We start from the raw sequence: 13,679 nt of genomic DNA, 5'->3' as shown, positions 1-13,679 counted from the left end.
GGAAAATTGGATCGTGACAAATCTGAAGCAAAGAAATCCTCTTCCTCATATCAGATGCTACTGATGCAGCAAAATACTGTAGGTATCAGAGAACTGGTAACTTCTATGCAGGAACATGTGTACAAGATCAGGGTAGTGACAAAAGAAACTGGAGCAGATATGGCCATGTTAAGGATCACTCTTCAAGCCACAAAGAGGAAAGGGATCAGGGCTATGCAGGATGTCACTGAGAAGATGACCAAAGTCACCAAGGAGATCGTTGCCTCCTGTGTTAGTTTCTGCACCAAAGTGATCAACACTTTAAAGTATTTCTTTGGGAGGAATTGAGTGTCTTGGCCGTTTAAACAATTTTATCTTTGTTTTTTTGTTGTTTGATAAAAAATTCTCTTTTGGCTGTGTTTGGATAGGAATGCAATCGACTATGCTTGGTATAATTGTTAGATGTATATATTTTTGCATGCTTAACTATTATTATTATTAGCTATTATTCTTTGTATATCTTCTTGCTCTTTTTGATTGATGTCAAAGGGGGAGAAGAAAAAGAGTACAAAGACAGAGGGGAGCATGCAAACAAGGGCACAAAAGAAGGGGGCAGAAGTATATCCTGGAAGGGAAGTATCCCCTAAATTAATCAAACTCTTTTTGGATAATTGTCATCATCAAATAGGGGGATATTGTTAGGTTTGTAATTTTAATAATGATCAACCATCAAAAACGCCTTGACTAATATCATCCCACTTTGTGTGCAGATTCGCAACAGCTCTGATGACTGCAAGAAAGGAAAGAAAATCATACAAGCATATCAGAGGAAGCCAACAAGTATATTATTCAAACTCCATATCAAATGAATACCAAGATGGAAAAAGAATCAATCAAACAAGCAACAACGAAGGAAAGACAATCAATCAAACGAGCTAAAGATTCTCAAGCGTGCAAGGAAGGAAAGAGAGCCAATCAAGGAAAATCTGCAGATGCTCTAAACAAGGTTAATTGGAGGAGTCAAAACTTCAAACTTAGAATGAATCTCGCTACACCCCTCAAGCTAGATTCATGAGACTAATTCCTTTCTTAGTCAACTAAGTTCTAAAATTGGTTGCAATTCACCTCACTCTTGTACTTTCAAAGATATCCAAATTTTACATTGCATGAAGTTAGTAAACCTCGCAAAACATGTGGAAAATTTTGGAAGATATTGGACCACAATAATTGAGACTCAAAATTTTGAACCTTAGATGATACTAGTTGTACTAGAAAATGAAGTCTTGTCTGCGAGTGGAAGCTGCTTTCCTTTTGCATCTTTCAGCCGGAACATATACATGTCGATGATTGAAGTTTATGAATTTTTGTAATGTTTTCAAGTTAATACACAATAATAATTGGGTTTACAACCAAATATTTGTAAATATTAATAGATTTTTTATTACATTCGCAGTATTTTCAAAAACATTACTAGGCTCCCATGAATCCTTAAGTTACACTTGGAATCCACCAATGCTAATATGGGCTTGAACTTTCAGATTTATTCAATGCCAGATTGATGCAAACTTGCTAGGTACTAGTAAAATATTTCTTATTTGGACGACATAATTTTTCTTTTTGTCTTCGCCCTTGAGTAAATTACAAGAGACGTAGACGAAGGGTCGCACTATATTTTACCTACTAAGTTTTTGAAAAATGACCTTTCCAATTAACCAAAAAAATAAAACAAGAAGAACGTCCAATACTAAATTAGAGCACGTTTTTTGAAAGAACATTCTAAAACAGAATAAAACTATTTATAAATGACTTTGTTTGGTCATTATTTATACATGATTATTATCCAAATAATATGTTTATCCTTTTAAACCCCTCTCAAAAATTTCTTCAACAAACTTTCAGAAACTTTCACAAAAAAACTGTAAACGCCAAAATGATTCCAGAAAAAGATAGAATTGGACATTACATACTTTATTTACTTTCTGTAAAAACATAGTTGGAGTTGTGTCGTCTAAATTAGTTCCCATTTGTAAACTTAAACTCCCTTTCCTGCTTTCAATAAAAATCTACATCTTCATTCAGCCAAAAAAAAAAATAAGAAGTTAGAATTGGCCTTGTGATGACCATGTAGGTCATCTAGAGTTTTTGAACTTAATTTTGTGTTTCGAAGCCTCCAATAGCTTCTTTAAGCCTTTCTCGATTTGCGTGCACAGTCAAGGTGTTTTTCAGGACGGCATTTATGTTAAAATCAGATAAAAATAAGAATTTTACCTTAAAAATTTATTTGAGTTGACTTCGGGCAACGTTTTGAGCAATCAGACCCGGATACGTATTTTGACGGTTCCGGTAGGTCCGTATCGTGATTTGAGACTTGGGCATATGCCCGGAATCGAATTCGGAGGTCCCTAGTTCGAGCTATTGATTTTTGTCAAAAATTGAATGTTTGAAAGTTTAATGATTCTAAAGAATTGGCCGATGTTTGACCTCATTGATAGTCTGTATTTTGGTTCCGAAACCTGGTATAGGTTCATTACTATATTTATGACCTGTCTGTCAAATTTGATGAGAAACGAAGTTGGTTTGACATGATTCGGACGTAGTGTTATTAAAATAGCAATTCTAAAGTGTTCATGAAAATTCATTTGATTTTGGTGTCCAATTCATAGTTCTATATGTTATTTTAGCGATTCGATCGCGCGAGCAAGTTTGTATGATATTTTTGGACTTGGGTGTATGTTTGGTTTGGAGCCCCGAGGGTTCGAGTGAGTTTCGGATAGGCTACAGAGTGAATTTGGACTTAGAAACATAGCTGATGCATTTAGTTTCTGGTATCTGCTGCAAATTTCGCATTTGCGAGCCTCACATTTGTGAAGAAACCATCGCATTTGTGAGGCTGGGCATGGCAGGGGGTACTTCCATTTGTAAGGTAAAAGTTCGCAGATGCGAACTTGTTATTTCCGCTTTTGCGAAGGCAGAGTCGCATTTGGGACTCAACACCTTTTGTGATGATCTTCGCATTTGCGAAGAAAGGTCCTCATTTGCGAGGGCATCAGGGTTCGCATTTGCGATACTTGTGACAATTTTATTGCAAAAGCGATTACTAGAATTCTAAGAGGAGTTCGCAATTGCGACCTCTATTTCGCAATTGTGACATCTGCAACTGTATAAAAGTTGAGTTAGACGGGATTTTTGCACATTCTTCAAATTTTCAAAACTAGAAAACCATAGAGGCACTTTCTCCAATAACTCTTCTTCCCCAATTCATTGGTAAGTGATACGATCCTATTTTCTTTCAATCTTCCATTACATTTCATAAGTTTTCAACCTAAAATCTAGGATTTTCATGGTGGAATTTGGGGGTTTGGGTAGAATTAGAGATTTTGCAAAATTGAAATTTAGACCTCAATTGAGGTCAGATTTCGAAATAAATTACATAACCGGGCTCAGGGTGAATGGGTAATCAAGTTTTGGTCCGAATTTCGGGTTCGGACCAAGCGGGTCCGGGGTCGATTTTTTACTTTTTGGGGAAAAGTGTGGGCATTCTAAATTTATGTATTGTAATTGATTCCTTTAGTAATATTTGATGTTATTTAGTCAATTGTGGTTAGACACGAGTGTTTTGGAGGCGGATTCTAGGGGAAAGGCCCCGGTAGAGCTCTGAGTTGACTGCGGAGTGAGGTAAGTGTTGAGTTTAACCTTGACTTGAAATAATTAGGGTCCATCGAATTATGTGCTATGTGAATTTCATGTGTTGTGGCGAATATGGGAGGTGACGAGTGCTTATACGCTGCCGAATTACTTGTTTTTCTCTGATTTGTTTGCTTTCCTTAATTATATCCTTCCCTGTCTTAACTGTTATATGTTCTAAATGCCTTTCATGCTTATTTCCTACATGTGAGTCAATGTTTTCTCCTATTAATGATGTTAGATCGTTTCATATTTTTATGATTCACTGCTATTGCTCTAACTCACTTACTTGCACCTTTTAATTGTCAATTACGGGACTTGTCTTGATGTGTAGTATTACCTATGTGAATTCCCATGTTGTACAAGGTTTCCTTTCTGGTTCAACGTTGTATTCATTGATCGTAGAGGTTCATGTGATTTGAATTATTGATTTGACTGTGTTTATTAAGTATTTGGTACTGATATGGTGGGATTGGGTGGCACGCCGTAACAGGTGAAATAAGGGCGGATTGATATGGTGGATTAAGGGTGAATTTGTACTGATACGGTGGGATCAGGTTGCACGCCGCGACAGGTGGAATAAGGGTATATTGATACGGTAAAATAAGGGTGAATTATGGTACTGATATTGTTATATGGTGGGATCGGGTTACGTGCCGCAACATATATATATTATTTATCGTTGATGTTGTTACGATGAAATAAGGGAGGATGTTGTGTTGTACGGTGGGATCGGGTTGCGCGCGGCAACAATCTATATGTTTCTATTTCCTTGAGTAGTGTTGGTTTTCGGTATTTTCATTTGAAACTCTAAGGATTGGTAATTCTGAACGACACGGGCTTATTGCTTGAGTTGTATTTATTATTTTCAGTGGATTGTCTTATTTCGTTCCGTATTTCCTTTTCTGCCTTTAATATATATTACGTACAAGTTGTAGTGTGAGTGACCTGCCTTAGCCTCGTCACTACTTCGTCGAGGTAAGGCTCGACACTTACAACGTACATGGGGTCGGTTGTACTGATACTGCACTATGCACTTCTTGTGCAGATTTTGGAGTTGGTACCAGCGACGGTTATTAGTGTGCTTGGATTGGACATCTTGTGGAGACTTGAGTTACTGCTGCTCAACGCCCGCAACTCCTGGAGTCCCCTTCCCTTTTTATTTAGCTGTGTACTTTCCTTTCAAACAACTTTATGTTATTTCAGACCATTATTTATAATATTCTAGTAGCTCATGTACTTATGACACCGGGTTCAGGGTTATATCAGACATTTGGCTGTTTTAGCTTTCGCAAATTTTACTTTGGATTATTGCAGTTATTTCAACTCTTTCTCATTAGTTAATTTAAATTGTTAAAAATAGATAAATTGTTCTAACGTTGGCTTGCCTAGCAAGTGAAATATTAGGCGTCATCACGGTCCAGACGGTGAGAATTCCAGGTTGTGACAAGTTGGTATCAGAGCACTAGGTTGCATAGGTCTCACGAGTCACGAGCAAACTTAGTAGAGTCTGGAGGATTGGTACGGAAATAACTGTACTTATCTTCCAGAGGCTATGGAGTTAGAAACAAGTTCACTTCTATTTTACTCTGTCGTGCGATTTTATTCTACAATTAATGATTGACCTCTTCTACTTTTGTTTTCTCGCAGATGGCAAGAACACACACCGCATCTTCATTTGGACAGTAGTCGGAGCCCCCAGCAGCAGCTCTTGTGAGGGGAAGAGGTCGAGGCCGAGATCGCGCCATAGGCCGAGGCAGGAGCAGAGCTCAGCCTGGAGCTCGAGCAGCGACACCAGCAGTGGAGCCTCAGGTAGATTTTGATGAGGAGGTTCCAGCTGAGACTGTACATGTTGGACCAGCTCAGGTCCTGGAGGGGTTCATCGGCACCCTAATGCTTCAGGACGCTTTGGTCAGTTTGGTGGGCCTTATGGAGAGTGTGGCCCAGGATAGTACATTTCCTATGGCACCAGCTGTCTCTCAGGCTGGGAGAGGAGCATAGACACCCGCTAGTCACACTCCGGAGCAGATGGCTACCCAGTATCAGACTCCAGCTACCCCGCCAGTTGGGGTAATCTAGCCAGTTGTTGCGGCACAGGTGGTATGATGGACACGCCATGTCTTCTGAGGACTTATTGAGATGGGACAAGTTTACCAAGCTCTTCCCAGATCACTTCAGTGGTGAACCTTCTGAGGACCCATGGTATTATCTTGACCGCTGCCATGAGGTGCTACAGAACATGGGTAGAGTTGAGACCAATGAGGTCGATTTTGCTGTGTTTCAGATGACTGGCTCCACCAAGAGGTGGTGGAGAGATTATTTGTTGACCAGGCCAGCTGGGTTGCCTGCACTTACTTGGGACCAGTTCTCTCAGCTATTTCTTGAGAAGTTCCTTCATATCACACTGAGAGAGAGATACTGCAGGCAGTTCGAGTGTCTCCAGCAGGGCAGTATGTCAGTCACTCAGTATGAGACCCATTTTGTGGATCTAGCGTGTCATGTTATTCTTCTGCTTCCTACCGAGAGAGAGAGAGAAAGAGAGGGTGATAGGGTTTATTGAGGGACTAGCTCACCCTATCAAGCTTCAAATGGACAAGGCGACTAGGGGACGAGATTTCTTTTCAGACGGTTGCCAATATCGCCAGCGGATCGAGGATGTTCTTTCACAAGAGAGAGGGAAGGGGTCTGATAAGAGATCTTGTAACACTGGTGGTTTTAATGGTGCCTCATCTAGAGGCAGGGGTACTTTGGTAGTGGCCATCCTCCCAGGACATTTCAGTCAGCTCTTTAGGCATCCCACAGTGCTTCATGGAGTGGTAGTCCTTATGTGCCTCATTCTGGGAAGCCAGCCTACAATGCACTTCTAGCTCCTATCAATGCACCTCCTATTCAGAGTTGTCATCGTGGTTATCCGGCCCGTTCGGGTCAGTCTCAGTTTCAGCAGTCACAACACCATGATGGATGTTTTGAGTGTGGTAGTTTTGGGCATATCAGGAGGACCTGTCCGAGACTACTGGGCGGCATGCCACAACAGAGTTCTCGTTCCATGATTCCGGTATCGGTTACACCACCGCCTGCTCAACCAGCCAGAGGCAGGGGTAAGACAGCTAGAGATGGAGGTCATGCTTCTAGAGGTGGAGTCCATCCAGCTAGAGTGTCTTAGGGATGTAGTTCCGAGTGGTGGGGCCCAGCCCCGATGTTATGCTTTCCCAGCCAGGCCTGAGGCTTAGTCATCTAATGCTGTTATCACAGGTATTGTTCCAGTTTGCCATAGAGATGCTTCAGTTCTATTTGATAAGGGCTCTACTTTTTCCTATGTGTCATCCTATTTTGCTTCATATTTGGTTGTGCTTAGTGATTCTTTGAGTGCTCATATGTGTGTGTCCACACCTGTGGGAGATTATATTGTTGTAGATCGTATCTATCGTTCGTATGTGATTACTGTTGGGAGCCTTGAGACTAGCGTAGATCTTTTACTTCTCGATATGGTTGATTTTGACATCATTTTGGGCATGGATTGGCTATCACCTTATCATGCTATATTGGATTATCATGCCAAGACGGTGAGGTTAGCCTTGCCAGGGTTGCCCCGATTAGAGCGAAAAGGAATTCCTGGCCATTCTACCAGTAGGGTTATCTCTTATGTGAAGGCTCGGCATATGGTCGAGAAGGGGTGTCTAGCTTATTTGGCTTATGTTTGTGATTCTAGTGCGGAGGTTCCTTCCATGGATTCAGTACCAGTTGTTTGTGAGTTTCCGGAGGTATTTCCTGCAGATCTATCGGGGATGCCACCTGACAGAGATATTGACTTCTCTATTGATTTGGTTCCGGGCACTCAGCCCATTTCTATTCCGCCAAACTATATGGCCAACCAGAGTTGAATGAGTTGAAGGAGCAGATTCAAGATCTGCTTGATAAGGGCTTCATTAGACCTAGTGTCTCACCTTGGGGTACGCCTGTGTTGTTTGTGAAAAAGAAGGATGGGTGGATGAGGATGTGCATAGATTATCGGCAGTTGAATAAAGTCACCATCAAGAACAAATATCCATTCCCAAGGATTGATGACTTATTTGATTAGCTTCAGGGTGCCAGGGTGTTTTCGATGATTGATTTGAGATCTGACTACCATCAGTTGAAGATTAGGGCATCCGATGTGCCTAAGACAGCTTTTCGGACTCGATATGGGCATTATGAGTTTCTAGTGATATCATTTCGGCTGACAAATTCCCCAGCAGCATTTATGGATTTGATAAACCAGGTGTTCAATACCTATTTGGATTCTCTTGTGATCGTGTTTATTGATGATATCTTGCTTTACTCCCTTAGCCGAGAGGAGCATGAGCAGCATCTTCGGATTGTAATTCAGACTCTCAGATACAACCAATTATATGCCAAGTTTTCAAAGTGTGAGTTTTGGTTGGACTCAATCGCTTTCTTGGGGCACGTCATATCAGAAGAGGGCATTCAGGTGGATCCTAAGAAGATTGAGGCAGTTCAAAACTGGCCTACACCCACTTCAGCCATGGAGATCTGGAGTTTCTTAGGTTTGGTGGGTTATTACCGTCGGTTTGTGGAGGGGTTCTCATCTATAGCAGCCTCATTGACTAGGTTGACCCAGAAGGGTGCCCCGTTTAGATGGTCAGACGAGTGTGAGGCGAGCTTTAAGAAGCTCAAGACCGCTTTAACTAGGGTGTATTTTGATGCATCTTGTGTTGGTGTCATGACCCAAGATCCACCTAGTCATGATGTCACCTAATCCAACCCGTCAGGTAAGCCAATTAACAAATATCCAATTCCATTAATATATAACTGAGTCTAATACACTCCCCAAGGATTGATAGTTAAATTATGAGCTTCTAAGATTAGAATTTTATAAAGTTGGTATGAAATAAAAATACATCATCTGTTTGAAATATACATAAACAGATTTAAAATTCTAAATCTACCATGAATAAGAGGCAGCAATGGCTGGAACGTAGGTACATCTTCAGATCCAGCTCCCGCCATGTACAGCAGCATCAACATCAACATAAAAAATTGTGCATGAAAGGTGCAAAAGTATAGTACGAGTACAACCGACCCCACATACTCAATAAGTAACAAACCTAACCTTAGGCTGAACGTAGTGACAAGCTTGTACCAAGGTCAGGGTCTACTCCAATATCCAATGACATCTCATAACAAAATAAATTGAGTCAACACAAAGAATAACTCAATAATAAAATGCTCAGTTCGTCCACAATTCCGAAAAAATAAACATTTTCTTTTCAAGTATAATAGTAAAACTCAATTCTTTTCACTGAAATCACCAAAATATGAGTAAGTTTGAAAACTGTGATTTTTCCCAAAAATCATTTCAGCAATAAATAAGATGTTTCATTTCCTTTCTAGATAGCCAGTGGAAAATGCCTCACTATGCCCATATGCCAATATGTGTGAGAAGTCATGAATGACGTGATACGGTAAAACATGAGGAAAATACGTCTCTATGCATCTATGTCATGTGTGCATGTCAATGGAATGTATCTCAGAGATGAACTCATGTACTCACACTCTCAGAGTACTCAATCTCACTTTATCACACTTCCACTCATCATGCCCAATCACTCGGTACTGTATATGTCCAATCCGACCCAATGAAGATCCATCCCAAAATATACACATCAACTGATCATCAGTCACTCAGTACCGAGTATGGCCAATCCATCCCGTGGAGAAAGATCCATCTCCAGGTATATAATGCTTCGAACAAGATCCATGTCCAGGGAAGATCCATCCCTCAATAATAACAACCACGCTCACTAGGGGTGTACAGACTCCAGAAGGGCTCTTATAGCCCAAACGCTATAATCTCCACGGATAATTCACGTGTTGCATGGAAAACTCACGTGCTATAATATCAATATCTGGATCCACACGGACAACACACGTGCTATAATATCAATATCCTCACAAACAGTCCCCCGGCCTCACTTAGTCATCAATCCCTCTAGTCTCACTCACGGGATCACAATGTCATGAAACTAGGCCGACAACAATGATATGATCTATCAATAAAAAAAAACAAATGAGATTGAGTTATGATATGAATGCATGAATATGACTGAATACGAAATATCAATGAAATCAGTGAAATGACAGCAAGAAACAACTATTGTGGGTCCCAACAGTATCGGCATAAAGCCTAAACATGATATCTAGCATGATTCACAACTCAATTACTTTATCACATGGTGGTACACGGATATCAACAAAATAGGACCACTATACAGTGCCATGGAAACAACAGAGTCTCAATTCACATGGTGCATGCCCACACACCCATCACCTAGTATGTGCGTCACCTCAACACTAATCACATAACACGTATTTCGGGGTTTCATACCCTCGGCTTCAAGATTAGAAGAGTTACTTACCTCCAACAAGATGAATCCAATGTCGAGCAAGCTAAACAATCCTCCAGAAATTCCATTCTGCACGTATCAACTCCTGCACGGCTCAAATCTAGCCACAATTAATTTGATTCAGTTGACACAAATTATAGGAATTAATTTCATATTAAAATACTAATATTTTCCCATAAAATCCAAAATTACACTCCAAAAATCGCTTGTGGGGCCCATATCTCAGAATCTGACAAAACTCTAAATATCCGATAACACATCCAATTACAAGCTCAACCATACTAAGTTTACCAAATTCCGACCTCAACTCGACCCTCAAATCTTCAAATTAAACCAAGAGGGTTTTCTAAAGTTTTGAACTTAATTCCCCCATTAAATAATGGATTCGAAGGCATGATCATGGAAATTAATCAAAACTGGATAAGAATAACTTACCCCAAACACCCACGCAAGAATCTCTCCAAAAATCACCTTCCACCAAGCTCCTAATTTGATTTTGTGTTATGAACTCAAAACCCCCGTTTTGGAACTTTTAATTCTGCCCAGATATGCATTAATCGTATTCGCGACCATAGCTTCGCATTCGCGAAGCTCAAAAATAATGTGCTGCCAAGGTTCCTTCTTCACGTTCACGACATTTTCATCGCGTTCGTGATGCCTTCCTACCTCTGCCCTTCGCGTTCACGTGCTACGAGCCGCTTTCGCGAAGGCTTAATGCCAGCCAGGCCCCTAGCTCCCTTTCCTCTTCGTGTTCGCGTCCTCCCACTCGTGTTCGCGTAGGCTTTCCCAGTCTCTTCTTCGCGTTCGCGTCTCCTTGATCGTGTTCATGATGGGTAAATCCCAGCAACCCAAAATCCTTCTTCGCGAACGTGTGAGACCCTTCGCGTTCAAGAAGAACAATACCAGACACCAGTTCCAGCAGTTGCAAAACAAGAAAAAATTATTTGAAACCATCCCGGAACTCACCCGTGTTACTCGGGACCTCGTCCCTATATACCAACAAGTTCCATATCATAACACGAACCTACTTGAGGCCTCAAATCATATCAAACAACATAATAACGATGAATCTCACCTCAAATCAAAATCTATGAACTTTGAAATTTCAAATTTTATATCTTGTGTCGAAACACATCAAATCAATCCGGAATGACTTCAAATTTTGCAAACAAGTTATGAATGACATAACGAAGCTATTCTAATTTCCAGAATCGGATTCCAACCCCGATATTAAAATGTTAAACCCCCGGTCAAACTTCCCAAAAATTCAATTTTTGCCATTTCAAGCCTAATTCCACTACGGACCTCCAAAAGATTTTCCGGACACGCTCCTAAGTCCAAAATCATCATACCGAGCTATTGGAATCATCAAAATTCAAATCAGAGGTCTTGTACACATAAGTCAACATCTGATCGACTTTTCCAACTTAAGTTTTAAATTACGAGACTAAGTGTCTCATTTCACTTCGAAATCTCTCCGGACCCGAACTAACTAATCTGATAGGTCATAATATAGCTATAAAGCACAAATAGAGTAGTAAATGGGGGAATCGGGATATAATAATCAAAATGACCGACCGGGTCATTACATTCTCCCCCACTTAAACATGCGTTCGTCCTCGAACGTGCCAAGAGTTGTTTCCAAGCCATAAAATCACTATTCCATCTTACCATGCATGTACCTGGGGGTGATCCCATTTCACCCTATTCTGTATAGTCTTGAAAACACAATATAACTGAAAATCATTAATTTAACCTTATCCTAAAAACCTTGGAGCCAAATTTCTAACATCTAGAATTCTTTTCAAGACCCGAATCTCATATCTACACAATGTATAAGCCTGAACAAGTTGTATCCATCCATAACCATAATCCTAGATATAATCACATAACATACTACTCAAACCATAACATACATCACATCAATATAACTCAAGCCTCAAGTGCGCAATCTGTGTACCCATGAAATATACATAAACATATTTAAATTTCTAAAGCTACCATGAATAAGAGGTAGCAATGGCTGGAACGCAGGTACATCTTCAGATCCAGCTCTCGCCATGTACAGCAGCATCAACATCAAAAATGTGCATGAAAGGTGCAAAAGTATAGTACGAGTACAACCGACCCCATATATCAATAAGTAACAAACCTAACCTTAGGTTAAACGTAGAGACGAGCGTGTACCAAGGTCAGGGTCTACTCCAATATCCAATGACATCTCATAACAAAACAAATTGAGTCAACACAAAGAATAACTCAATAATAAAATGCTCAGTTCGTTCACAATTCCGAAAAAATAAATATTTTCTTTTCAAGTATAATAGTAAAACTCAATTCTTTTCACTGAAATCACCAAAATATGAGTAAGTTTGAAAACTATGGTTTTTTCCAAAAATCATTTCAACAATACATAAGATGTTTCATTTCCCTTCCAGATACCTAGTGGAAAATGCCTCACTATGCTCATATGCCAATATGTGTAAGAAGTCATGAATGACGTGATATTGTACAACATGAGGAAAATACGTCTCTATGCATGTATGTCATGTGTGCATGTCAATGCAATGTATCTCACAGATGAACTCATGTACCCACACTCTCAGAATACTCACTCTCACTTTATCACACATTCCACTCATCATGCTCAATCACTTGGTACTGTAGATGGCCAATCCGGCCCAGGGAAGATCCATCCCGAAATATACATATCAACTTATCATCAGTCACTCAGTACCAAGTAGGGCCAATCCAGCCCGTGGAGAAGATCCATCTCCTGGTATATAATATTTCGGACAAGATCCATGTCAAGGGAAGATCCATCCCTCAATAATAACAACCACGCTCACTAGGGGTGTACATACTCCAGAGGGGCTCCTACAGCCCAAGCGTTATAATCCGCCTGGACAACTCACGTGCTATAATATTAATATCTGGATCCGCACGGACAACTCACGTGCTGCATGGATAACACACGTGTTATAGTATCAATATCCTCACAAACAGGCCCCCGGCCTCACTCAGTCATCAATCTCTCTAGTCTCACGCACGGGATCACAAAGTCATGAAACTAGGCCGACAATAATGATATGATGTATCAATAAAAAAAAAAATAACTGAGACTGAGATATGATACGAATGCATGAATATGACTGAATATGAAATATCAATGAAATTAATGAAATGATAGCAAAAAATGACCACTATGGGTCCCAACAATATCCATATTACCAGTTACCAGTTCAACTATACTAATTTTACCAAAATCCGACCTCAACCCGACCCTCAAATCTTTAAATTAAACCAAAAGGGTTTTCTAAATGTTTCAACCTAATTCATCCATTAAATGACGGATGCAAAGGAATGATCATGAAAATTAATCAAAACTGGATAAGAATTACTTAGCCCAAACACCAACGCAAGAATCTCTCCAAAAATTACCTTCCACCGAGCTCCCAATTTGATTTTGTGTTATGAACTCAAAACCCCCATTTTGGAACTTTTAATTCTGCCCAGATATGTCTTAATCGCGTTCGCGACCATAGCTTTGCGTTCGCGATGCACAAAAAAATATGTGATGCCAAGGTTCCTTCTTCGCGTTTACGACCTCTT

Source organism: Nicotiana tomentosiformis, chromosome 8 (assembly GCF_000390325.3).
Source record: "Nicotiana tomentosiformis chromosome 8, ASM39032v3, whole genome shotgun sequence".
In the NCBI taxonomy this organism is placed as follows: domain Eukaryota; kingdom Viridiplantae; phylum Streptophyta; class Magnoliopsida; order Solanales; family Solanaceae; genus Nicotiana; species Nicotiana tomentosiformis.
This window is presented reverse-complemented; position numbering follows the sequence as displayed.